The sequence below is a fragment of the Scyliorhinus torazame genome, chromosome 16 (assembly GCF_047496885.1).
Source record: "Scyliorhinus torazame isolate Kashiwa2021f chromosome 16, sScyTor2.1, whole genome shotgun sequence".
Classification (NCBI taxonomy): Eukaryota; Metazoa; Chordata; class Chondrichthyes; order Carcharhiniformes; family Scyliorhinidae; genus Scyliorhinus; species Scyliorhinus torazame.
The window spans coordinates 37,714,072-37,736,823 of NC_092722.1; the positions used below are offsets into that span (position 1 = coordinate 37,714,072).

At 50.2% G+C, this 22,752-nt stretch overlaps 1 pseudogene; it reads left to right on the forward strand.

Annotated features, from left to right (window-relative positions):
* Positions 1-787: 787 nt before the first annotated feature.
* On the forward strand, positions 788-21,362 carry LOC140392504 (acyl-CoA-binding protein pseudogene; annotated as a pseudogene).
* Positions 21,363-22,752: the final 1,390 nt, after the last annotated feature.

Sequence of the window (22,752 nt, forward strand, 5' to 3'; positions counted from 1 at the left end):
CCTCATCAGTGAGTCTGGACAGTGAGTGTTGAACTGTGGAGGCCTGACAAAAATTTCTCCCCCCCCAAACCTTCTCCATTCCCTGATTTGGAGAGCTTTTAGTGCTGTTAATAAGCCACCTGAACTGAGATCAATGAACCCAGTGCTGCAGATTTAATGTGGGATGTTTTCTGGCTTGCGTTGTTCAGATGCGTGCTGATTGCCTGATGCCACACATGCTGTTTCCCCCCAGGATCTGTACTGAGGCCTCAGTTTGTCACCGTAGTTATCAATGACGTTGATAAAGGAATAGAGAGCTATTTATCCAAGGTTGTTGATGGCACCGAGTTGGGTAATGCAGTAACCTGTGCAGATTGGGAGCAAAGGGGGGTCACTGATAGATTATGTGGGTGGGAAGCCTGTGGCAAATGGCATTCAATGTGGGTACAATGTGAGTTCATCCAATTTGACCAAAGTAAGAAAAGACCAGAATATTTTTTAAATGATGAGAAGCTTGAAACTGTGGAGGAGTAGAAAAGGGACCAGGTATAGAAATCATTAAAAGCTAGCGGGTACAAAAAATAATTGAAGGGATAACGGACGTTACCCTTTAGCTCAGGGGTTGGACGACAAGAGGGATGAATGTTCGTTACAGTTGTATCAGGCTCTGGTTAGATCACATCCGGAGAACTGCATTCAGTTCCGGCCACCACGGGCGGGATTTTCCGATCCTTCCCACCGGCTGGAAGTTCTGGTCCCACTGAAGGTGAGGCCTTCCCAACCTCCGCAAGCAGTGGGTTCCCCAACAATGCAGCAACGCAAAAGGTCATCGACTCCGATGGGACCAGAAGATCCCACTAAGCGGCCAACGGTGAGTGCCTCGGTCGCCAGGAAACATGCCACAGTGGGGGGTGGGGAGAGACAGAAAATTGCAGCCCACACCTCAGGAAGGATATATTTACCATGTAGTGCAGTTAGAACCATAGAATTCCTACAGGGTAGAGGTGACCATTTGACCCATCGAGTCTACACTGATCCGAAAGAGCACCCCACCTTGGTCCACTCCCCCGCCCTATCCCTGTAATCCCTTAACCCCATCTAACCTGTGCATCTTTAGACACTAAGAAGCAATTTATTTTGGCCAATCCACTGCACATCATTGGACTGTGGGAGGAAACCGGAGCACCCGAAAAAGTGCAAACTCCACACAGACAGTCACCCGAGGCCGGCATCGAACCCGGGTCCCTGGCGCTGTGAGGCAGCAGTGCTAACCACGAGTGCCGCCCAGTTACCTGAATGATGCTGGAGCAAAAGGGGTTAAATTATGAGGACCGGTTGCACATACTAGGCTTGCACCCCTTTCAAGTGTGGGCAATTAATGGGTGATCTAATTGAGATTTTTAAGATGTTTAATGATTTGTGTAGATAGAGAGATGGTTTCCTCTGGCAAGGGAGTCCGGAACAAGGGGGCATAATGTTAAAATTCGAGATAGGCTGTTCAGTAGGTGGTGACAGAGAGCACCTCTTCACATCAGGGTCATTGGAACTCTTCCTCAAAAAGCTGCTGAGGCTCGGGCGATTTTCCCGGCCCGCCTGCCCCTGGGATTACGGGGTCCTGCTGAAAGTCAATGGACTTTAGGTTGGCTTTACCAACTGAGGTACCTTTATCTGAAGCGGTCAAACGTCAATAATGGCTCCATGATGGACTTCACTCGACTTGTCGTTCACATTTCAAAAATGTGGTTTGACACTGAATGACTCACTGACCTTTACGTGTGCTACAGCTTGTAATGCCGGTGGGCAGGAAACTGTTTACTGGCACATCCTTTGAAGGTGCGCAAGTATATTTAGATGTCAAGCAAGTTCAAGAACTGATTCAAGGAATTGCATCTCGAGATGTTTGTTCTTTGTTGGAACATGCAGCCCCACCCTCATCACACCAGATAATGACATTGATTTTCCACCATGAAAGTCAGGGATATCTAACATATTCAAATTAAGACATCTTAAATTGAAGTCTTCCTTTCTCTGACGGCAGGGACACAATGTGAAATGTGTCTCAATTGAGGTTAACCCTCACCCGTAGGACAAAGCTGATACTAAACTGGCAATTTTACTTAGAGGCAGTTTTCTGCAAGGTCTTCCAGCAGCAGCCGAAACAAACATCGACTGCTGCTGGAGGGTCATCAACTTGGTGAAAGACGCTACTTGGTCTGCCGGAGGCTTGTCAAATCTTCCTCTGCAAAGTGTTGCCCTCAACCCAGTGTTGCAGACTGGCACATTCCAAGGTCCAAAATGCACTCAAGCTCGGGGTAGCCGCTGCCAAGGTGCACCGGGGATCAGGCATGTGCGTAAGATCTTTCAGCCAGAGTACACCGCGGGGCTGGTAACCAGGGACAACCCCCTCAGACTGTAAGCTTGTTTCTTTTTATTTGTATTTTAATTTATAAAAAAAAAAATTTAGAGTACCCAATTCATTTTTTCCAATTAAGGGGCAATTTAGCGTGGCCAATCCACCTACCTACATATCTTTGTGATGTGGGGGCGAGACCCACGCAGACTCGGGGAAAATGTACAAACCCCACACGGGCAATGACCCGGGGCCGGGATTCGAACCTGGGACCTCGGCGCCGTGAGGCAGCAGTGCTAACCACTGTGCTGCCAAATATTTTAGGATTCAAGTATATTTTCGCAAAAAAAGGACAGCTTTCATTAACCATATGACCTCCCAACTGGTGCTTATCCTGTGAGAGTCCGCCAGATGGCTGCCGCGAGAAATGCCAAAATATTACACCGGTTCAGAATGAGGTGCTCTCCTGAAGTTAAAGCAGTGCTGAAGGAGGTTTATTCTAACCTGTGCCATCTCTAACCTGGACATGCTTCACGGGGCAATGTATGCCACACCAAACCTGCATAGTTTACGACTTGAGACAGCGGAGAGAGAGCTTTGCTCCACCCTGACCTTCTTGGTGCCGGTACTGGTTATGAAAAATTCACAAGGCGTCCATCATTCCAAGCACTGACGTCCTTCAGCTCAAGCAACATAGAATTCACCTCATAATAAAATCAACAAATGTTGAAACAGCAAATATAAGTGTCCATCCTGACTCTGTGGAGATGATCTGTCTCTGAATCAGAAGGTTTCGCAGTTAGGCCTCACTCCAGTGATATAAGTGATGTGTTGGGTGTTCTGGATCACATACAGGTCACCAACACTTGAAATAGTGCAACACTATTTTATTGAATCATTAACTGTTTAAACATACTCAGACTGTGGGTTAATACGATACTAGCTGTAACTAAAGACCTTTGCCTTGTCCTAACCAGTCGATGCACTCAGCACATGGTGAATGTCTGTGTTGCAGGTTGTGAGCTCTGTGCTTCTAGCTAGCTGCAACTCGAATGAGCGGGAACTCTGATGCCCCCTGTCTTTATAGTGCGTGTGCTCTCACTGGTGATTGGCTGCGGTGTTGTGTGTGTGTTGATTGGTCCCACTGTGTGTCCATCAGTGTGTGTCTGCACCATGATATACTGGTGTATATTATGACAATAAGCACATAATCTAGCGTGACACTTTAGTGCAGTACTGAGGGAGGGAGTGCCACCTTCCAGATGAGGTGTTAAGTCAAGGCCCAGAGGCTCTCTTCGCGAGTTGCGAAAGGGCCCACAGCACATCATTACCACAGAATCTTTACAGTGCAGAAGAAGGCCAACGAGTCTGCACTGGCTCTCTGAAAGATCTTTTGTCCTAATCCCACGCCCCTGTCTTAACCCCGTCACTTTGCATAGTATATCTGATGGGGCAGCACCGTAGCACAAGTGGATAGCACTGTTGCTTCACAGCGCCAGGATCCCAGGTTCGATTCCCCGCTGGGTCACTGTGCGGAGTCTGCACGTTCTCCCCGTGTCTGCGTGGGTTTCCTCCGGGTGCTCCGGTTTCCTCCCACAGTCCAAAGACGGCAGGTTAGGTGGATTGGCCATGCTAAATTGCCCTTAGTGACCAAAAAGGTTAGGAGGGGTTATTGGGTTACGGGTACAGGGTGGAAGTGAGGGTTTAAGTGGGTCGGTGCAGAATCGATGGGCTGAATGGCCCCCTTCTGCACTGTATGTTCTATGTTTATACTAAGCTTATATAAGCTTATAAGCTTATATATACTATGCTTATACTGGGGCGGCTTTCTGGTATACTTGGCCAACACCTAAAAAAAACAGATCATTTGGTTATTGAACCGATTAAATTTGATGGATTCTTACCACATGCAAATTGGTGGCGACACTTCAAAAGGCACTTCATTTCCGGAGGTTCTGAAAGGCGGATACAGAGGAACTTTCTTTCCTTTTATAATGACTGTAAGTGATGGCTACAGATAATTCCTTTTGGTCAGATCAAACCTGATCAATGCTCAACACTGACATTACTATGGCGAGTAAAATGAACTCCACCCACACAACACACCTGCACACAACCAGCGAGCTGCACAATGGGCTTTTCACAGTACCTTCATTGCAGTGTTAATGTAAGCCTACTTGTGACACTAATAAAGATTGTTATTACGACAGGAGCCCTTTTTAGAAACATCTTTTTCAAAAACGCTACCTGGCCAGGTAAACTCACTGCTTCTTTAATGTTTTGGCCTCAACTACTTTCTGTGGTAATGAATTCCACAGACTCAGTAGAAAAATTTCTCCCCATCTCTGTCCTAAATGAAATGAAAATCGCTTATTGTCACAAGTAGGCTTCAATGAAGTTACTGTGAAAAGCCCCTAGTCGCCACATTCCGGGAGGCTGGTACGGGAATTGAACCATGCTGCTGGCCTGCCTTGGTCTGTTTTAAAAGCCAGCGATTTAGCCCAGTGTTCTAAACCAGCCCCCAATCCTCAGCTGTAACCCCATTGTTCTGTACACTTCCACTATTGTAGGGGCCTGTAGGTGGTCCGTTGGGTATTTTGCCCCATTTGAGTGGTCCGTAGATGAAATTGGTTGAGAACTATTGAGCTACGACACTGGTATTTACTTGACAATGTAGAATATTTCAGCAGGAATTTACCATCTGTCCTTGGATTACGTAAGATAAACGCCCCATAAAGATGGCATCCGGTCCAGCCAGTTCACGTTGCACTTGAGGATCCTCCCATCTTTCCTCATCTAAATCTATTCCTTTCTGCCTTTTATGTTTTGTCCAGCTTCCCCTAGACGATCTAATCCTCTTCAACCACCCCCTGTGGTATCAATTTCCACATTCTCACCACTCTTTGGGCAAAGAGGTTTGTCCTGAATTCCCGATTGGATTTTCTGGTGACCATCACGGTAGTGCAGTGGTTAGCACTGGTTTTTTTTTAATTTAGAATAAATTTAGGATTTTTACACTGTACAAGAAATAGATGGAACGATTATATTTTACAATTTACACGTTGGGCGCTATTCTCCCCCCCACGCGATTCTCCCACCCCCCGGAAACCAGCGGCGCGCGATTCGCACCGGGCCGCTCGGAGAACCGGCGAGTGGCGATTCTCCGGCCGGATGGGCCGAGCGGCCGCTACGACACGACAGGTTCCCGCCGGTGCCGTCCACCCCTGGTCGCTGCCGGCGGGAACTCTGTGGGAACGCTGAGGGGGCGGCCTGTGTGGGAGGGACGGGGGCTCCTTCACTGGGGTGGCCTCCGATGGGGTATGGCCCACGATCGGGGCCCGCCGATCGGCGGGCTGCTATCTCCCCCCGGGCCTACCTCCTTCTGCGCGCGGCCCCAGAACACCGGCCCCATGTTGGTGAGGGGCCGGCGTGCATAAGACGTTCCCAACGCATGCACAGGATGGCGCGGCCCAACTGCGCATGCGCAGGATTGGGCTGCCCCAACTGCGCATGCGTGGGTTGGTGCGGCACACACGTGGCACTGCGTAAGGACGCTGGAGCGGCGTGAACTGCTCCAGCGCCGTGCTGGCTCCCTGTGGGGGCCAGAATAGGCCGTGCCCGGGCCCTGTTCGCGCTGTCATGAAACGCGACGGCGTTCACGACAGCGCGAACACTTGGCCTCCATATCGGAGAATCACCCCCGTTATTCCTTTTCACATCCCGCCTGCTCCATACATCCTTCGTCCCCCCCTCTCTCCCCAACAGGTCTTGCAACAGGCAGGTGAATGGCCCTCACGCTTTGTGGAAGCCCTCGTCCAGTCTCGGATGATGTATTTGATCTTCTCCAGATGGAGAAATTCCGTTAGGCCTGCCAGCCGGTCTGCAGCTCTGGGTGGTGCTGCTGAACACCAGCCGAGCAGGATTCTCCGGCGGGCGATTAGGAATGTAAAGGCAAGAGCGCGGCCTTCTTCCTCATATGAAGCTCTGGCTGGTCCGATACCCCAAAGACTGCCACTCTCAGGCACGGCTCCACTCTCACCCCCACAACTTTGGACATCGCCTCGGAGAAGGCTGTCCAAATCCCGACAAGTCTGGGGCAGGCCCAGAACATGTGGCCATGGTTGGCCGGGCCTCCCTGGCACCGTTCACATTTGTCCTCCACCTCTGGGAAGACCCTGCTCATTCGGGTTCTTGTCAGGTGTGCTCTGTGGGGCACGGTGGAGCACGGTAGCGCTGTGGATAGCACTGCTGCCTCACGGCGCTGAGGTCCCAGGTTCGATTCTGGGTCACTGTCCGTGTGGAGTTTGCACATTCGCCCCGTGTTTGCGTGGGTTTCACCCTCACAACCCAAAGATGCGCAGGGTAGATGGATTGGCCACGCTAAATTGCCCCTTAATTGGAAAAAATTAAGTGGATACTCTAAATTAATTTTTAAAAAGGTGTGCTCTGTGCACCACTTTAAGCTGCATGAGGCTGAGCCATGCGCAGGAGGAGGAGGATTGGCCTTGTTCACGGCTTTGCTCCAGAGTCCCCAGCCCACTTCCATCCCTAATTTTCCCTCTCATTTCTTCCTTGTTCTGTCCAATGGGGAGTGTGTCCATGCTAAACGTCACCCATATATGTCCCCGCAGTTCCCCTTTTCAATACTGTCCACGTCCAGTCGCTCTGCCAACATTGTGTCTCTGGGGGCCCGAGTGCACCTCGTCATGTCCTTGTGGAGAAAGGTTGTGATTTTTAAATGTCGGAGTTACCTCTCATTCTTCTAAACTCCAGTGGGTACAGGCCCAACCAGCTGTGCTTTCCTCAAAACTAACCTCTTCATCCCAGTAGTCAGTCAAGTGAACCTTTTCAGAATTGCTTCTAACACAATTATATCCTTACTTAAGTACAGAGATCAAAACTGTGCACAGTATTCCAGATGTGGTCGCACTAAGGCCCTATACAGCTGTAGCAGAACTTCTTTCCTTTTATATGCAATTTCCCTTGCAATAAATGGAAACATTCTTTTTTGCCTTCCTTCTTCTTAAACTAATTTCCAATGCCTTTAAAAAAAAATTTAGAGTACCTAATTCATTTTTTCCAATTAAGGAGGAATTTAGCGTGGCCAATCCACCTTCCCTGCACATCTTTGGGTTGTGGGGCTGAGACCCATGCAAACACGGGGAGCTATTTGCCTTCCTAATCACCTGCTGTACCTGTCTCGCCGTTTTTTGTGAATCCTGTACCAGGACAGCCAGATCTTTCTGTGCCGCCAAGTTCTGCAACCTTCCTCCATCTAAAGAAGATAGGCTACTTTTCTATTCTTCCTGCCAAGTTTGAAATGTTCACATTTTCCCACATTGTACCCAAGCTGCAGGGGCAGCACGGTGTCGCAGTGGTTAGCACTGCTGCCTCAAGGCACCGAGGTCCCGGGTTCAATCCTGGCCACGGGTCACTGTCTGTGGGGAGTTTGCACATTCTCCCCATGTCTGTGTGGGTCTCACCCGACCAACCCAAAGAGGTGCAGGGTAGGTATATTTGCCACGCTAAAATTGCCCCTCAATTTTACTCCAGTTTGCCCAATGATCTAACCTACCTGCACCGGTTTTTAGATGTTCCCAGGTAAGCATTTGCACAGCAATTGTCCAGGAGCACGAACTTTCCCCGGGCAATTGCGCTGCACTTTTGGATAGTACCACCAGGGTTACGCTAATAGTTACTCTGAAGAATTTAAAAGAACTAAAACCTCTTTTATCTTCAGTGTAACTATTTTAAACACCCAGACTGATCCCCGCATGGGACAACCCCCAACTACTCAGGGGGCACCTCCACACCCCTGGCACTAATCCGCACGTCGACCCTCCCCTTAAGGCACCCCCCCCAAAACTGTCGGCCCCCGCAAAGGTCTATCCTCCGCAATCCACAGGCCCAACCTTCATTCCCGACCCAAACCCCCAACCTGACCCGGCTAGAAACTCCCCCACCCCCACCCACCGGACCAAACTGCTAAATGTGGCTGGATTTTTATATTTTTATATCCATTTTTATATTTCTAGCTACCTTTCCCTCATACTCGAATTGTTCCCTTATTATTTTTAGTCATTCTTTGCTGGCTTCCAAAACCTGTCCAATTGTTTGACCTACCATGAATCATCAGAAGATGACAATTTGGGGCAGCACGGTGGCGCAGTGGTTAGCATTGCAGTCTCGGGCAGCACGGTGGCGCAGTGGGTTAGCACTGCGGCCTCACGGCGTCGAGGTGCCAGGTTCGATCTCGGCTCTGGGTCACTGTCCGTGTGGAGTTTGCACATTCTCCCTGTGTTTGCGTGGGTTTCGCCCCCACAACCCAAAGATGTGCAGAGTAGGTGGATTGGCCACGCTAAATTGCCCCTTAATTGGAAAAAGATGAATTGGGCACTCTAAATTAAAAAAAAAACACATTCCAGTCTCACGGTGCCTAGGTCCCAGGTTCGATCCCGGCTCTGGGTCACTGTCCGTGTGGAGTTTGCACATTCTCCCCGTGTTTGCGTGGGTTTCACCCCCACAACCCAAAGATGTGCAGAGTAGGTGGATTGGACATGCTAAATTGCCCCTTAATTGGTAAAAATGATTTGGATACTCTAAATATTTAAAAAAAGATGACAATTTTGCTTATAAAACAACAATGATTTACCACAGCACCATCATGTCTTTCAACAGCAATCATGTCAGTCGCTTTATCTATCCGTGCATGTTGCTTACTGACATGGAGAAGTTACGGAACTCAATAGAGTGAGCTGGTACTTTTATTTTTAAAGCATCAACATTTAAAATGGCTGGTAGGTGAGTTTGGCAGTATTGGCTCCCAGCCGGAAACCTGGGCAATTAACAGATTAAAATGTGAACAATTGTAGCCACTTGTGAAACTCACAGGCAAGACTCAGCCTTCACCGTAGCCCACAGAGACATCTTAACTCAATGTCTTTTCACAAAGGGCATTCAGAGGGCATTTTGAATCGAATGAGTCGCTTAATTAAGAAGCTCCTGGTTGTATCAAAGTGGGAAAGGCCCCAACACAGGATGTGTATCAGCCCCATTCCACCACCTTAACTGGGAAAGGCTTTTGGAATTATATAGGTCACCTGGTTAAGGCAGCCATGCCTGTAGCTGCTTTTAAGAGTTATAGCAGATGTTTTTTGGATCAGAAAAAAATCAGAGAGATCCCATCTAAAAAGTGGTTGAAGCAGCTGCAAGAAATTTGCATCCATGGTAAAACAGCCATAGCTTGAAAGTGGGAGAAGGCTTCTTTCATTAAATTTATTATTTAAAAAAAATACAAGTTGAGTACCCAATTCATTTTTTTCCAATTAAGGGGCAATTTAGCGTGTTCAATCCACCTATCCTGCACATCTTTGGGTTGTGGGGGCGAAATCCACGCAAACACGGGGAGAATGTGCAAACTCCACACGGACAGTTACCCAGAGCTGGGATCGAACCTGGGACCTCGGTGCTGTGAGGCAGCAGAGCTAACCCACTGAGACACCGTGCTGCCCTTTTCATAACCTGTATTGATCTCACATTTATCTGGCAATCCAACTACAAGAAACCTCGGAGCTTACTGAGAATCCTCTGCTTTTCACTGACCTCCACTCCAGCTGCACAATCAATTCGGCTCAGGAATTGCAGGTGTGCTACGGAAGAGATTGAAATAATTTCAATTTGTAATTGTAGTGTGAGGGAGGAAAAGCAAGATGGCGGCGGGTGGAGACCAAGCAGCGTGGGCGCAGTGGTCGCAGGAGCAGCAGGAGTTTCTTAAACGCTGCTTTGCGGAGCTGAAGACAGAAATGCTGGAGCCAATGAAGGCGGCGATTGAGAAGCTAGTGGACCCAGAATGCCCAAGGGGCGGCGATCCGGGAGATGCGGCAAAAAGCCTCAGAGAACGAGGACGAGATCTTGGGCCTGGCGGTCCCACGAGGCGCTGCACAAGAGGTGGCAGGAAAAATTTGAGGACCTGGAGAATAGGTCGAGGAGGACGAATCTTCAGATTCTGGGTCTCCCTGAAGGAGTGGAGGGGCCCGATGCCGGGGCATATATGAGCATGATGCTCAATTCGCTGATGGGCGTGGGAGCTTTCCCGAGGCTCCTGGAGCTGGATGGGGCTCATCGGGTCTTGGCAAGGAGACCCAAAGCCAACGAGCCGCCAAGGGCTGTAGTGGTGAGGTTCCACCGCTTTGTGGACAGAGAGTGTGTCCTGAGATGGGCCAAAAATGAACGGAGCAGCAGGTGGGAGAACACGGAGATCCGAATTTACCAGGACTGGAGTGCGGAGGTGGCTAAGAAGAGGGCTGGTTTTAACCGGGCTAAGACGGTTCTCCATCGGAAGGGGGTGATGTTCGGGATGTTGCAGCCAGCGCGATTGCGGGTCACGTTCCAAGATCGGCACCACTATTTTGAAACGCCTGATGAGGCATGGAACTTTATCCAGGCTGAAAAGTTGGACTCAAACTGAGGGTTTGTCGTGGGGGGATGTTTACTGTGTTTACTGCATTTGGGGAATGTTCTTTTTGTTTTGGTGCTGGGTTGGGATGGGTGAATAGATTTGATGTGGGGGCTGTGGGAGAGTGTGGGTGTTGGTGTTGGAGGGGCAGGGCCCCACGGAGGAAGAGGGGGGATGGAGGCTCGGGGATGGGGAGTTGGGGTAAGGCCGCAAATAAGAGCTGCGCCAGAGGGGTCGGGGCCGGTTCAGGAAAGCGTGGGCTTTTTCCCGCGCTAGGGAAGGATGGGGGCGTGGCCAGGGGGGAAGGGCAGTGCTGGAGAGGAGCGCACACTGACTGCCAAGGGGTGGGGGGATTCTCACACTGGGGGGTCGATGGAATGGCGGGAGAGGCCAGGGTCAGCAGGAGTCAGCTGACTTACGGGAGTATCATGGGGGAGCAAAATGGCTAGATGAGAATCTAGTGGGAGGAGGGGGGAGAGGGGGGAAGGGGGGGAACTGGGTTGCTGCTGCATTGGCCAAAGGGGAGCTGGAAGTAGGAGAGATGGTCGGGGCGGGGGTCCGCCGCCTGGGGGACTGGAGAGTGCAGGAGGCGCGGGCACGTGACTGGCCTAGAAAAGGAGATGGCTAGTTGGCGGGGGGGGGGGGGGGGGGCGGGGGGGGCGCGAGTAGCCCCCCGATCCGGCTGATAACTTGGAATGTGAGGGGCCTGAACGGGCCGGTCAAGAGTGCCTGGGTGTTCGCGCACTTAAAGGGACTGAAGGCAGACGTGGTTATGCTCCAGGAGACACATCTGAAGGTGGCAGATCAGGTTAGGCTGAGAAAGGGATGGGTAGGGCAGGTCTTTCATTCAGGGCTGGATGCGAAGAACAGAGGGGTTGCAATACTGGTGGGGAAGCAGGTGTCGTTCAAGGCACTGAATATTGTAGTGGATAATGCAGGTCGATATGTGATGGTGAGTGGTAGGTTGCAGGGGGTGCGGGTGGTACTGGTGAACGTATATGGCCCGAATTGGGATGATGCCGGATTTATGAAACTCATGCTGGGTCGGATTCCGGAGGCAGGAAGCTTGATAATGGGGGGCGGACTTTAACATGGTGCTGGACCCAGCACTGGATGGTTCTAGGTCCAGGACGGGTAAGAGGCCGGCTGCGGCCAGGGTGCTCAGGGGGTTTATGGACCAGATGGGGGGAGTGGATCCATGGAAATTTGCCAGGCCCCAGGCCAGGGAATTTTCCTTCTTTTTCCACGTCCATTGAGTCTACTCCCGGATAGATTTTTAAATTTTGAGTAGGGCGCTAATCCCGAAAGTTGAGGGAACGGAATATTCGGCCGTAGCCATCTCGGACCACGCCCCGCATTGGGTGGAGCTGGAGTTGGGGGAGGAGAGGGACCAGCGCCCGCAGTGGCGCCTTGATGCGAGACTGTTGGCGGATGAGGAGGTGTGCGGGCGGGGGTGCATTGAAAGATACTTGGAGGCCAATGACAACGGGGAGGTGCAGGTGGGGGTAGTCTGGGAGGCGTTGAAGGCGGTGGTCAGGGGAGAGCAAATCTCCTTAGGGCCCACAGGGAGAAGAGAGAGAGGAGGGAGAGGGAGAGGTTGGTGGGGGAGATTTTAAGGGTGGGCAGGAGGTATGCAGAGGCCCCCGAGGAGGGGCTACTTAGGGAGCGACGGAACTTCCAGACGGAATTCGACCTGATGACCACGGGGAAAGCAGAGGCACAGTGGAGGAAAGCGCAAGGGGCGGTTTATGAGTATGGGGAGAAGGCGAGTCGGATGCTGGCACATCAGCTTCGTAAGAGGGAGGCAGCGAGGGAGATTGGTGGAGTTAAGGATAGAGGGGGGAATACGGTGCGGAGTGCGGTGAGAATAAACAAGGTATTTAGGGGCTTCTATGGGGATCTGTACAGGTCTGAGCCCCCAGCGGGGGAGGAGGGGATGCGACGATTCCGAGATCAGCTGAGGTTCCCGAGTGTGGAGGAGGAACAGGTGGCTGGTTTGGGGGCACCAATTGGGTTGGAGGAGCTGGTTAAAGGATTGGCGAACATGCAGGTGGGGAAGGCCCCGGGCCCGGATGGGTTCCCGGTTGAATTTTATAAGAAATACATGGACCTGCTGGGCCCGTTACTAGTGAGGACTTTTAATAAGGCGAGGGAGGAGGGGACCTTGCCCCCGACAATGTCCAGAGCGCTGATTTCTTTGATCTTGAAGCGGGACCAGGATCCATTGCAATGTGGGTCGTATAGACCGATCTCGCTCCTCAATGTTGACGCTAAGTTGCTGGCGAAGGTGCTGGCTACGAGAATTAAGGATTGTGTCCCGGGGGTGATTCATGAGGACCAGACGGGATTTGTGAAGGCTAGGCAGCTAAATACAAATGTGCAGAGGTTACTCAATGTGATTATGACGCCCTCGGTGGAGGGGGAAGCGGAGGTAGTGGCAGCTATGGACGCGGAGAAAGCCTTTTGATCTGGTGGAGTGGGAGTATCTTTGGGAAGTGTTGCGGAGGTTCGGGTTCGGGGAGGGGTTCATCAGTTGGGTCAGACTGCTATATAGAGCCCTGGTGGCGAGTGTGGCTACGAACCAGCGGAGGTCGGAGTACTTTCGGCTGTACCGGGGGACAGCCCCTTGTTGTTTGCACTGGCAATTGAGCCGCTGGCCATGGGCACCGAGGGAGTCCAGGAAATGGAGGGGATTGGTTCGGGGGGAGAGGAACACCGGGTGTCATTGTATGCCAATGACCTGTTGTTGTATGTTGCGGATCCAGTGGAGGGGATGGCGGAGGTCATGCGGATCCTTAGAGAGTTTGGGGACTTTTCGGGCTATAAACTCAACGTAGGGAAGAGTGAGCTCTTTGTGGTGCACTCAGGGGACCAGGGAAGGGGGATAGACGAGTTACCACTGAAGAGGGCGGAAAGGAGCTTTTGGTACCTGGGGATCCAAGTAGCTAGGAGTTGGGGGGCCCTGCACAAGCTTAATTTGACGCGGTTGGTGGAGCAGATGGAGGAGGATTTTAAAAGATGGCATATGCTTCCACTCTCACTGAAATGAAAATGAAAATCGCTTATTGTCACAAGTAGGCTTCAAATGAAGTTACTGTGAAAAGCCCCTAGTCGCCACATTCCGGCGCCTGTTCGGGGAGGCTGTTACGGGAATTGAACCATGCTGCTGGCCTGCCTTGGTCTGCTTTCAAAGCCAGCGATTTAGGTAGGGTGCAGTCGGTCCTTCCGAGGTTTCTCTTTGTGTTCCAGTGCCTTCCCATTTTGATCCCCAAGGCCTTTTTCAAGTGGGTAAGCAGGAGCATCATGGGATTTGTGTGGGCGAATAAGACCCTGAGGGTGAAGAGGGTGTTTCTGGAGCGTAGCAGGGACAGGGGGGGGGGGGCTGGCGCTGCCGAATTTGTGTGGCTATTATTGGGCAGCCAATGTGGCGATGATCCGTAAGTGGGTAATGGAGGGAGAGGGGGCGTCGTGGAAGAGGCTGGAGATGGCGTCCTGTGTGGGCACGAGCCTGAGGGTGCTGGTGACGGCACCGCTGCCGCTCTCGCCGACAAGGTACACCACGAGTCCGGTGGTGGCGGTAACGCTGAAGATCTGGGGGCAGTGGAGGTGACACAGGGGCGAGGTGGGAGCCTCGGTTTGGTCCCCGATTTGGGAGAACCATCGGTTCGTCCCGGGAAGGATGGATGGGGCTTTCGGTGCTGGCATCGGGCAGGGATCAGAAGAATGGGGACCTGTTCATCGATGGGACGTTTGCGAGCCTAGGGGCGCTGGAGGAGAAGTTTGGGCTACCTCCGGGAAACGCTTTCAGGTACATGCAAGTGAGGGCGTTTGTGAGGCGGTAGGTGAGGGAATTCCCGCTGCTTCCGACACGTGGGATTCAGGACAGGGTGATTTCAGGTGTATGGGTTGGAGAAGGCAATGTTTCGACGATTTATCAGGAGCTGCAGGAAGAGGAGGAGGCCTCGGTGGAGGAGTTAAAGGTCAAGTGGGAGGAGGAGCTGGGGGAGGAGATAGATGAGGGTCTGTGGGCTGATGCCCTGAGTAGGGTTAATTCTTCCTCCTCATGCGCCAGGCTCAGCCTAATACAGTTCAAGGTTACTCACAGAGCGCATATGACAGGGGCGAGGTTGAGTAGGTTCTTTGGAGTGGAGGACAAATGTGGGAGGTGCTCGGGGAGCCCGGCAAATCACGTCCATATGTTCTGGTTGTGCCCGGCACTGGATGGGTTTTGGAGAGGTTTTGCGAGGACTATGTCCTCGCAAATGCCCGGGTCAAGCCGAGCTGGGGATTAACATTATTTGGGGTATCAGACGAGCCGGGAGTGCAGGACGTGAAAGAGGCCGGTATTCTGGCCTTTGCGTCCCTGGTAGCCCGACGGAGGATTTTGCTACTATGGAAGGATGCGAAGCCCCCAAGTGTGGAAGCTTGGATCAATGACATGCCAGGGTTCATCAAGCTGGAGAGGATAAAGTTTGCCTTGCGAGGGTCTGTGCGGGGGTTCCTCAGGCGGTGGCAACCGTTCCTAGACTATCTCGCGGAGCGTTAGGAGGAGGTCAGTAGCAGCAGCCCGGGGGGGGGAGGGAGGGGGAGTTTTTCTTGGGGTGGCGTTTGGGTTAAGGTGTTTTTTTGATCCCTATTTGTGCTTTTTACTGTTATATGGGGGGTTACTGTATATGGGGGAAATCCAATGTATAATTTCTACTTGTTGTGTTCTTGTTGCTTTCTTTTTGTTGGGGGAGGGGGGGGCTTTGTTGAAAATTTGTTGAAAAACTTGAATAAATATATATTTTTTTAAAACTCCAAGGCAAGAGTGTGATAATAAATGATCTTCTTAATTTTTAAATTCACAAGATCTTGCTGCTGGAAATTATTTAAATTGGGACCAACCACTCTGAGGGTAAGAATACACACCAACCTCGCATATAAAAATATTAAATAATAAGCACAGAAACTCAGTCCATGGCAACAGATTTAATCAGTGTTGTTGCACAACTTGTCAGAACAGTGTTCTTTTGAACTTGGATTTGAATCTAGGTCAGAAGATTAACATTTATGAAATTAGTGGCAATTTAATTACTGATTCGAAAACGAGTTTCTCCACATGAAGGTGATGATAAATGGATACGATTGCCTGTTGGGCTGTCTGGGTCTCCTGCTGCTCGTACTATTTATACACCTGGAAGAGGCTTTTGCATTAGTATTGTGCCATTTGGGCAGTACGGAGGTGCTCAGCGCTATGAGGCAGAAGGCCATCAATAATAATAATCTTTATTAGTGTCACAAGTAGGCTCACATTAACACTGCAATGAAGTTACTGTGAAAATCCCCTAGTCACCACACTCCAGCGCCTGTTCGGGTACACAGAGGGAGAATTCAGAATGTCCAATTCACCCAACAAGCTCGCCTTTTAGGACTTGTGCGGGGAAACTGGAGCACCTGGAGGAAACCCACGCAGTTCATAGAATCATAGAAGTTTACAGCATGGAAACAGGCCCTTCGGCCCAACCAGTCCATGCCGCCCAGTTTTTACCACTAAGCTAGTCCCAGTTGCCCGCACTTGGCCCATAACCCTCTATACCCATCTTACCCATGTAACTATCTAAATGCTTTTTAAAAGACACAATTGTACCCGCCTCTACTACTACCTCTGGCAGCATATTCCAGACACTCACTACCCTCTGAGTGAAGAAATTGCCCCTCTGGGCCCTTCTGAATCTCTCCCCTCTCACCTTAAACCTATGCCCTCTAGTTTTAGACTCCCCTACCTTTGGGAAAAGATGTTGACTATCTATCTTATCTATGCCCCTCATTATTTTATAGACCTCTATAAGATCACCCCTAAGCCTCCTACGCTCCAGGGAAAAATGTCCCAGTCTATCCAGCCTCTCCTTATAACTCAAACCATCAAGTCCCGGTAACATCCTAGTAAATCTTTTCTGCACTCTTTCTAGTTTAATAATATCCTTTCTATAATAGGGTGACCAGAACTGTACACAGTATTCCAAGTGTGGCCATACTAATGTCTTGTACAACTTCAGCAAGATGTCCCAACTCCTGTATTCAATGTTCTGACCAATGAAACCAAGCATGCCGAATGCCTTCTTCACCACCCTGTCCACCTGCGACTCCACCTTCAAGGAGCTATGAACCTGTACTCCTAGATCTCTTTGTTCTATAACGTTACGGGGAGCAGTTACGGGGAGGCGTGCAGACTATGCTCAGACAGTAACCCAAGCGAGAATCGAACCCGGGTTCCTGGCGCTGTGAGGCAACAGTGCTAACCGTGGGCAGCACAGTGGCACAGTGGTTAGCACTGCTGCCTCACGGCGCCGAGGTTCCAGGTTCGATCCCGGTTCTGGATCACTGTCTGTGTGGAGTTTGCACATTCTCCCCATGTTTGCGTGAGTTTCACCCCCACAACCCAAAGATGTGCAGAGTAGGTGGATTGGCCACGCTCAACTGCCCCTTAATTGGACAAAATGAATTGGGTACTTTAAATTTACAAAAAAAAAGTTTATTCGAGGCAGAGTTCAATAGCTTTTGATCAACATGGGAGCCAGGGACCAGGCAGGAATTGGAGTTGAGGGCCACAGTCAGATCTACTCAAGGGGCCGAATGGCCGACTCCTGCTCCTAATTCTTGCGCTCTTGTGTCTCCTTAAAATTGTCTTTTGCGTTGCAACATGTGCTGCCCCGGAATAAAAACAGAAAACGCTGGAAACAGTCAGCAGATCCGGCAGCGTCTGCAGGAAGAGAGAGACAGAGGTTTAACCTTTCCGGCCTATAAGCTTTCATCAGAACCGGAAGGAATTGAGAGATTTAACACAGGATAAAAGCAAATTACTGCGGATGCTGGAATCTGAAACGAAAGAGAAAATGTCATCGGACTCAAAACGTTAGCTCTTTTCTCTCCCTACAGACGCTGCCAGACCTGCTGAGATTTTCCAGCATTTTCTCTTTCGTGAGAGATTTAACAGTTTCTCAACATGTACAGAACCAAGGGAAAAATGGGGGAGGGGCAGACAGGGGGGGAAAGCAAAGGGAAGGTCTGTGAATGGATGGAGGGTGCGAATGACAAGAGGGTTCATGGTGATGTGCCTGGGTTTACTGAACCCTACCAGGGCAAGGAATGTTACAGCATGTGGTAGTAGAGGTATTACGGTACCTGGTAGGCTGGAACACCATTCGTAGAAACTGTATGCTTCCTATTGGTCAAGATGTATGGTAGCTCCGCCCTGCTAGGCGTGGTATAAGAGCCCGTGCCGCCCCAGCAGCCTCCATTCTGTACCTGAGCTGCTGGGGGAAACATCTAGCTTATTAAAGCCTTCAGTTGGACTACAACCTCGCCTAGTGGTCATTGATCGTGCATCACTGCAGTATTTCCAAACAACCAGGGCAGGAGAGGCAATGTTACACTGGATGTGCTGGAAATTAATAGGTGGTTTTGGGACCCAGCATCTTAGAATCCTTCCACCATGCACTTCTACCAAGCTGTCATTGCAATCTTCCTCTCCAACAGCAGGACTTCTGATGAAGGCTTGACCTGCTAATTGATTCCAGCATTTTCTTTCTCCTTTTGTTCCGTTTAGCTACTAGTTTCCCTTTGAGGCCTGGATTTGCCGTGGCCCACACAATGATCGAAGTGTTAGCAGGTTAATCCACATCGGAAACCTCTATCTGCATTCCTAAACAGGCCTTTATCAAGGACTGCCTTGGCTGTTTCTCACAGGAGCTGTGAAACCCCTTGCTGCTTAGACTGCCGTTCTATTCAATTCTACATCATGGCGCACAGAAAGTCAGGCAATGGGAAATCTCATTCTTCACAGCAATATTCTCAGGAATTGATGGGCCCCAGCCTAGGATAATACCGTTGACAAATAAAGAACGGATTTGCATTTATACAGCACCTTTTACAACGTCAGGAGGCATGTACCTTTGAAATGTAGTCACTGTTGTACTGTAAGAGACAGGGCACCCGGCAAGTCCTCGCAAACAGCAATTCAGTGAATTACCAGATCATCTGTTCTGTAAGTGTTGGGGGACGGATAAATATTGGCCGGGACATTAGGTGAACTCTTCTTCAAATAGCGCCATGAGATCTTTTACTCTGCAGGACTCCACTGACAGACTCCTCTGATAGATTGCTCTATGCTGCCTCAGTGCCAGCACTAAAATGGCTGCCGAGATCACGTGGTCAGGCATCTGGAATGGGGTTGGAAGGTGACGGTGCTCCCACTGAATTGGATCCCTCAAATACAGCAGCACAATGTAAATCTGAAACAAAGGCAGGAAACACTGAGCAGTTTAGTCAGTAGCTTTACAGAGAAGTGACCACCAGCCTTCAAACCTGCGAAGAAAGGCTTGCATCGCAAATTTTAACTTGCCCACTTTCCCCGCAGATTATGACTAACCTGCTGCAGTGCTTTGTTTCCAGTGTCTTCTGTTTGCATTTTATTGACTTTGGCATCCTTTCATGAGAACTTTTGAGAAGGGCGTATCGTCTATTGACTGGGTGGCAGCCTCGTTGACAGACAGTTTGGGAGAGAAATTCTCTTCCGGGATTATGTGGACTGTTGAGAGGCGGTGTCAGGACATTGTGTGTGTGAACCTTGCAACCAGCAGGGAGAGGGCCGGCTGTCTTTTAAAAGGTGAAACTCCGTTTAGAGACATTTGTTAGAGACGACAGGTGCAATTCACCCTTAAAAATGACTAAAAATACACCTTGAGAGGGTCTGTGGAGTGGTTTGCCCAGAGATGGAAACTATTTATCGACTTCTTCAAGTTAAGACAATGGGAGGGGGGGGGGGGGGATTTGGGGGTTTAAAAAAGAAAGAGGAGGCCGAGAGGGTGGGGGGCATGGCAGGGAGGACAGGGCACGGGTGTTGGGGATTTATTTGTTATGAGATTTTCTGTTTGTTCTCTTTTTGATTCTTTTGTGTTTGATGTATAATTATATAAATGCCTTAATTAAAAGATTTTTTGATAACGTTGTTTGGGTGAATGCAGGCCACGATCTCACCTCGATAGCCGATGTGAAACACCCTGACAAACTCGCCCAAACTACACTTAGTCATTTTTATGGGGGGATTGCGCTTGTTGTCTCCAACAAATGTCTCTAAACTGAGTATGATTGGGGGTCAAGGCTGAGGGAGGGTGTTGAGTTGACAGACACAGCTTTGTCTCTGGAGAATCTGGAGACAATGGGGGGCCTCCCTGGTCCTCCTGTCACACCGGACCCTTGCTGCCGCCTGTCCTCCATCCTCTGCCTCCTCCTCGTGCTCGTCTTCCAGCCACTCCTGGTCTGCCTTCTCCTCCTCCTCAGACAAGGCCGCATGTCCCTCTTCTTCCTCTCCCTCCACAATGTTGCTCCGCTGCTCCTCCAGATTGTGGAGGGCACAGCAGATCACCACCAAGTGGGAGGCCCTCTGAGGACCAGGGGACCCAGGCTTCGGATCTGCACAACTCAGCAGAGACGGCACAGGGTGATTTTGAGAAGGCAGCAGAAGGGGTTAAACAGCTCAAATCAAAACCACCTGGTGGTGGAATGTTGACGATCTACAGTCTGTACAAACAGGCTGGAGATGTGAATACAGCTCGTCCTCGCATGTTTCAAAGGCCAAGTGAGATGCACGGTGTTGCTAACTTTGCCTTTGTTTAATTGCTCTGTTTTATCACCTTTGCTGTTGAGTCGCCAGGTATCTTTCTGATACCGCCACGTGGTTCAAGTCCGAGTAATGATCAATAATCCAATACACCGCTTAGTAAGATTTAAATCAAAGCACATTTATTATACACAGTAATCGCTACTCAGGCACAAATTCTACGTCTAAGCTACTTCTGCAGCTAACAGGCCAATACTTAACTTTGGACTGGCCCACCAGGTCAGGGGAACGAATGGCCTTTCGTTCGGGTTCTGAGTCTGCGGGATTCGAAGTTGGTACGGATTGGTAGCTAGGAGCGCCTATCTCGTAGCGAGCGTTGGAGTAAGACTTACAGTTTTTGAGCGGTTGCTGAAGCGTTAAGAGAGCTGGAAGAGAGAGCGCCTTGAACTTGGGGCTCAATTCTTATAGTCCCCAGGGGCTTCCCGCCTTTCGGGGCGGACCCTGTACCTGGTCCCAAGTGATTGGACTTTGTCCCAATCACTTGTTTCGATTTTCTCCAATGCTGGAGCGGTTCCCTGATCGATGGGCGGTTTTGAGGTGGTCGTTCACCTCCCATTGTGTAGGCTTCTGCTGGCGCCGAAGAGTCTGGTTTTGCTTTATGTGTCTAAATGTTGCTCATTGTTCCCGGGGATTGCTCATTAATATGCAGATGGCTGGTGTTTTGTTATGCTGATGGTTGCTGGTATCGATCTTGTCTGGCCTTTCCAGAGGTAAATACACAGTCAACCTGCAGCTGCTCGTTTTTGTCCTATTGGCTGACTTTCCCATCAGCCTTTGCCGTTCCCCATTTTAAATCGGGAGTTAGCCATTTTAAGTGGCTACAATGGAATGAATGTGAAGGAACAAGTAAAGAAGAGGCAATGAAGAAGTACATCACAAAGGTTCAAGAGCTGAAAGGGAAATATGGCATGACTTAAAATAGGACCTTTTTTAAAGAAGGCCTGAATTTTAGACTACAATTGTAGGAAAAAAAAGCACTGACTCATTGAGGTACTTTGTTCCCCCTTGATACGTACAGAGGAGATTATACTTAAATGAAACCAACTTCCTTTTTTTTTTAAGAGTACCCAATTCATTTTTTCCAATTAAGGGGCAATTTAGCGTGGCCAATCCACCTACCCTGCACATCTTTGGGTTGTGGGGGCGAAACCCACACAGACATAGGGAGAATGTGCAAACTCCACACGGACAGTGACCCAGAGCCGGGATCGAACCTGGGACCTCGGCGCAGTGAGGCCGCAGGGCTAACCCACTGCGCCACCATGCTGCCCAAAACCAACTTCCTTAATGGTAGCAACATTTGTGATTATTTTTTATATTAAAACATGGCAGTTCATATTACTTAATAATGCCTAGTCATGTTAGTGGACTGAATACTGACTTTGCTGCGAACATTATAAGAAAATAAAATGGCATTGCAACTTTAAAAAAAGGCAAAACCCTCCTTTGAAGTAGCCTTCAACTGTGAAGCTAGAGGTTGCTCATAGTCAAAGGGGGTGAAATTGACTTTCAGGAGTGAAGCCGCAGAAGGGCTCTTTCCTGTGAGAGTTTGGTGGGTCAGACAGGCTGCAGTTCTGATTGCCCCTGGATGGGTCTCCACAATATATTTTTAAAATTTTAGCGTACCCAATTATTTTTTTCCAATTAAGGGGCAATTTCGCGTGGCCAATCCACCTACCCTGCACATCTTTGGGTTGTGGGGGTGAAACCCACGCAAACACGGGGAGAATGTGCAAACTCCACACGGACAGTGACCCAGAGCCGGGACCGAACCTGGGACCTCGGCACAGTGAGGCATCAGGGCTAACCCACTGCGCCACCGTGCTGCCCCTGTCTCCACAATATTCAAAGATGGCTTGGAGGCCTCACAGTCGCAAAGCCTCTCACCACCCTTCCTCCCCGGCCCAGGGGCAGCCCACGACCTGGACCATTCCAGCCCCCAGAACAATCCTGTGCCCTTGAGCTGCATGCTGGTAAATGGTAACTCACCTCTTCATTTCCCCTCAGTAGCCATTACGTCAGGTCCCCGATTTTGTAGGGGAGTATTAAACGATGCCAGCGTTACTTCTCACTGGGGGGGGGGGGGGGGGGCGGGTGATTCCCGGGAGGCCGCTACATTCGACTTCAATCTCATTAATGAGATTGAAATGAATGTTAATTAGGCTTAATGAGCTTCTCGCCATTTTTGGGCGCGATCTGGAAGTCGCCACTTGGAGCGGGTCGGGTAAATTGCAAAATGGTTCACGTGCGCCACGAGTCACAATTTTGACCTCTCCTGCGATTCACCCGCGCGCCCGATCGGCATCG